Below are 5,304 nucleotides of genomic sequence, written 5' to 3'. Positions count from 1 at the left end.
GCTGCACCAGTCTTCATTCCCACCAGCAGTGCACAAGGGTTCCCTTTTCTCCACATTCGAGCCAGCACTTGTTTGTTGATTTATTGATGGTAGCCATTCTGACAGGTGTGAGGTTGTATCTCATGGTGGTTTTAATGTCTCTGATGATTAGTGACTTTGAACATCTTTTCATATGTCTATTGGCCATCTGTATGTCCTCTTTACAGAAGTGTGTGTTCAGCTCCTTGGCTCATTTCTTAATTGGATTGTTTTTTTGGTGCTGAGTTTTATGGGTCCTTTATAAATTCTGATTAACTCCTTATCAGATGTGTCACTGGCAAATATGTTCTCCATTCAGTGGGTGGATTTCCTTTATTGTACAAAAACTCCTTAGTTTAATATAACTCCATTTGTTCTCTTTCTATTTTTTATTTTTAACAGAAACCACTCAGACTACGTCCTCTCCCTCTTACTCTCCCAGTGGAAGAGAAGAGCGATCATCAATGGCTGGTAGCAGCTGCAAAAGCAACGCCAAAAGCCGGCTTCACGCTCAGGAGAGGACGCTGCGCCTCCTCCTCGTGGTTTCGGGTGCTCTACACATTCAGAGAAACTTCTCTAGTGACAAACTATAGAAATGATCCCTGAAAGTATAGTCTTAACCTGGGGGTGGGGGGCTTTTCCGAAGCAAACGAAACCCACACATATTACACTGATGGTGACTTTTTCTAACTGTGCTATTTTACCCACACATATATTGGCCTGAGCTTTCTCAAAACCTTTTCACTCTCAAAGCTTGACAGAGCGTTTTGAATCCTCCAGCATTTTCGAAACAGTTCAAGCTGACACGTTAATTAGCATTCAATTACTGAATGGCCAATCACACACCACTTATTTCCAGCCCCGCCTGGTCTACGTAAACGCTGACGACAACAAAGTGCACCAGCTGTGGGGCAAGGCTCAGCTTACCAGTGATGGCGAACCTATGACACACGTGTCAGAGCTGACACACAAACTCTTTTTTTGGTTGATTTTTCTTTGTTAAATGGCATTTAAATATATAAAATAAATATTAAAAATATAAGTCTTTGTTTTACTATGGTTGCAAATATCAAAAAATTTCTATATGTGACACAGCACCAGAGTTAAGTTAGGGTTTTTCAAAATGCTGACACGCCGAGCTCAATAGGTTCGTCATCACTGGCTTAGACCGAGGTGTGGAACCCGGGACCTTTCGCAAGAAAAACATGAAAGTGGAAGATGAAATGACCACCCAAAGCAGAACTCACATTTGCAAAGCACGCCCCATTTTTAAACTTTGTCCTGTGATCAAAGCACCAGAGATATAAATGTTGTTTTCCAAATAAAGGGATTATTAGGTCATAAAAATTGTAAATTGTGTTTAAACAAGCAGGACAATACATCTGTTAAAAAAACAAAATAAACAGCCCGGCTGGTGTAGCTCAGAGGTTAAACGTCAACCTATGAACCAGGAGGTCATGACTGGATTCCTGGTCAGGGCACTCGTGGGTTTCGGGCTCCATCCCCAGTGTTGGGCCTGTGGGAGGCAACCAATAGATGATTCTCTCTCATCATTGATGTTTCTCTCTCTTCCTCTCCTTTCCTCTCTGAAATCAATAAAAATATTTTTTTTAAATGTCAATTGCAGTTTCCACTTCTCCCAGAAATATAATTTTAACTAAGCCGTCTGGAATTTTCTGCTCAAGCACCAGTAGGTAATCCGTCACGTACGCGATCTCCCTACCCCATATAGAGAAGAGGCCATCTACACGATTTTTTAAAAAAACCTCCCTTTCTCTTTCCTCCAGGAAATCACATTCTAATCCAAAAATTACCCTTCCTGTTCTTTCACTAATAGCCCTATTTGCCCCATTTTTTCTTTTGTTTCCCTTGCCTGAGGGGATGTAACAGAAAAAAATGTGCTGTGAGAATGTTCTGCTTTTTAAAAGGTTTACAAAAACGTAACCGTTTAGTGGGCAGGTGAGCGCCGAGAGGGGGTTCCAGGTGGGCAGGTTTCCACCCCCTGGGAAGCTAGCGTTCCATGCTCCAAACCACCTGCTGAGAAAAACGATGCCACCTGACACTGATTATATGCAGACAGTAGTTGTATGGTACTAAACAAATGTTCCTATATTTTTCTATAAAGTAAGAGTTGTACTTTTTCCTACAAAGAATACTCCTGTTGTTTTATAAACTAAAGATTTTCCCGCAGCAAAATTAATCCTATACGCAACCTTGCTTCCCCCTGCCCCTCCCCTACCCCTCCCCAGCCCCTACCCAGCCCCTCCCCTGCCCCTCCCCTGCCCCTCAGGCGCCACAGCTGTTACTGAGAGCCACGCAGTAACTTAGGAGAAGGGCACTGAGTCCGCTGAGCCTGCGGATGAAATCTTCCAGAGAGCGCTGCGCCCATCGGCCAGGCCTGGGATTAAGCCTTGTCCCCAAGTGAGCAGGGGACACGGATGGACAGATGGGCACATATTTGAGTTCTCCAGGGACCTGGAGGTGGCTCGGAACCCACCTCAGTCCGGCTCACGTCACTGTCCATTAAGAAGCCAGGATTACCCTAGCTGGTTTGGCTCAGTGGATGGACCGTTGGCCTGCGGACTGAAGAGTCCCAGGTTCGATTCCGGCCAAGGGCACATGCCTGGGTTGCAGGTTCAATCCCCAGTAGGGGACCGGCTGGAGGCAGCCAATCAATGATTCTCATCATTGGTGTTTCTCTCTCTCCCCTTCTCCCTTTCTCTCTGAAATCAATAAAGAAATATATTAGAAAAAAAGCCAGGATGAAACTCCCCAGGAGGCTGGGGGACGCAAGGTTTGCAGCCATTAGCTGAAGGTAATGCATTACACGGGACTGGGACTGGCCCATGACTTTCAGCGTTTGAGAAGCGGAGGGAGCACAGAGAGCAGTCAAGCTGTGGAGAGGTGTGAGAAAGATTTTGTGGGAAGAATGTTTGCTGTTCATTTTAATTTTGTAAATTACTGGTAACGGAAGCCTCCTACAGAATGCACTGGCTTCTAAGAAACTAAAAGAAAATCTCACTGCATATTATCCTATTTTGCTTCTGATGGGTGCTAAACCAACTTGATTTGTCTACCCCCCCCCCCCTTTTTTTTAAATCTTCACCCAAGGACATGTTTCTTTGATTTTGGAGAGGGAGAGGGAGAAATATCAATGGGCTGTCTCCTGTATGCACCGACTGGGGATCGAACTCAAAACCTAGGTTTGCGCCCTGACCAGGAACTGAACCTGCAACGTTTTGGTGTAGGGATGATGCTCCAACCCACTGAGCCATGGCTCTCCCCTTTTCAGTAGGTGATGCTCACATACATTTTATAGCATCACACACACGCATTCCACAAAACGAGGAATGAAAAGGGAGTTGAATAAATTCAATTTCTCCATTAGAAAGGCTAATAGTTATAAAAATTTAACTTATAGAGAACAAATTTATGGTTATTCCAATTGAATAGAACATTTAATGTCACGGTTTTTAGGGCCATTTGGCTACTTTTGAGTATTCCTAAAGCGGCCCAAGGGTGTCACCCACAAACGCCAGGTCCTTCACAGTTCTGAGCCCCATGCCCACAGTGCCTTCCCGACTCCCACTTCCACGGCCGTCCTCAGCCAGTTCCAGTCTGTCGTTCGGGAGGGCATCCACATCCCCTCTGGGGAGCTCTCAGGAATGCCCTCACCCCTGTAGCACTGGTGTTTTCACAGCTGTCACCTCTCCATTGCCTGGCGACCTGGGAACAGCCTCCGGGGAGGGACTCCAATGCTGGCGTGTGGGGCTTGCACGGCGGGCCCTGGAGGACGGGCCGATGAGATGGCCGCCATCAGAAAACTCCTTCCGTCATCATGAGCGTAATATCGGCTGCAACTGTCCAAAGCCCGGCCACAGCCGGTGCCATGGGGCCCAGAATCCTCTTCCCTAGTTTTAACCCAAGACACCCCAAGAATCCCTCACATGATGGTGCCCGCGCCAGACCCCAGAATCCATATGGAGCCTTAAGTACAGACAACACTGTAACCATGAGAAACCAAATGAGGCTCCGCTTACAAACCATATTTCTTAATTTTACTGCCGAGTTTTTCTCCCCGAGTATTTCCTTTGTTGAATAAATTAGCAATGAGCCAATGAGAGGGACGGAGTCAAAGAGCACTTCTAAGTCTTAAAGCTCAAAAACATCTATAGGACTTCCTGTGGCAGCAGCCCAGTGAATGCCATCCCTAATGCCATTCAAACACTGTGCTGGGCGGAAATCCAATTAAGCCATTTCTCTGTGAATATCCCCGAAGAGCCTCCTGCTGGGCTCAAAATGGAAGTAATCATAAATGCCAGATTAGCTGTGTAAGCACTCCCAAAGCCAAAGCCAGACAAGAGCATGAAAACCAACACGCCCCGCCTTTTAACTGGGCACACACACAGGCGCACGGCGGGCATGCACGCACACACGCACACACACTTCAATGCCCATCTGGCGGAGAGCCAAGCCCACTTCCTTGTCCAGCCAGGTCTTCTCAGCTAATCCTCACCCGGTGGACGTGTCAAAGACAAGCTCTGGTCCGCTCACTTACACACATGAAACGCTCCACGTCGCTGCACCGTGCAGTGTGTGGGCAGATTAACAGAGTCGGGAAGAGGTTGAAGGCTTCTCTGAATTCACCATCTTGCTCGCCAGCCCCGGACAGAGCACACCCTGCAATGAGTAGGTCCCGAAAGCCCCAGGTGCTCGGTGCACAACCAGGCCCCTGGCACGGCAGGCCCAGCCGATCCCTCCCGGAGAGGCCCCGGACCAGGCCGGACTCCGCCGCGAGCCTCCAGCGCCAGCGCAGGGACCATACTGCGCAGGGACGACAGGAACGTGGTGAAAGCCCATCCAGGCCCCTCCTGCTCCGCACAGGGCTGCTGAGGAGCTGGGCCAGCGTCGCTGCCCCTCAGCGTGTGACAGAAAGGACGCAGGACTCTGCTTTAAACTGAGGCCAGTCCTCACTCTACTTTACTCCCCTGTGATGTGAAGGTGCTTCTCACCTCAGAGGCTGTTTCCTCAGGGAGCATGTAAGTCACCTTGTTTGCAGAATGAACTGAAGTCCTGCGCATGTGATGAAAACGTGTGGCACATCCGCTGTGTGCACCCAAGTGAGGCACAGCCGGTGCTGTCTTCCCAAGGAGCTCAGGGAGGGTCCAGGTCAAACATGAGATGACACAGCGTGGCTGCTCATTTGCTACAAGAAAACTTACCCATAAAAAAATCAACTAACCTTTTTCAGTGACGTCTAAAACAGATGCGTGCTCTCCAATATAG

The 5,304-nt window shown here is 48.0% G+C and overlaps 1 non-coding gene across 1 annotated transcript; it reads right to left on the bottom strand.

The window, feature by feature from the left end:
- Nucleotides 1–422: 422 nt before the first annotated feature.
- On the bottom strand, nucleotides 423–636 carry LOC111823302. The gene has a single exon (XR_002826327.1). It is a non-coding gene; the product is annotated as a small nucleolar RNA U3 (small nucleolar RNA).
- Between the last annotated feature and the right edge of the window lie 4,668 nt (nucleotides 637–5,304).

The sequence above is a fragment of the Myotis lucifugus genome, unplaced genomic scaffold, assembly GCF_000147115.1.
Source record: "Myotis lucifugus unplaced genomic scaffold, Myoluc2.0 scaffold_453, whole genome shotgun sequence".
In the NCBI taxonomy this organism is placed as follows: Eukaryota; Metazoa; Chordata; class Mammalia; order Chiroptera; family Vespertilionidae; genus Myotis; species Myotis lucifugus.
Note: the sequence above shows the minus strand (reverse complement) of the source record. Positions and strands in the feature narration are given on the sequence as shown.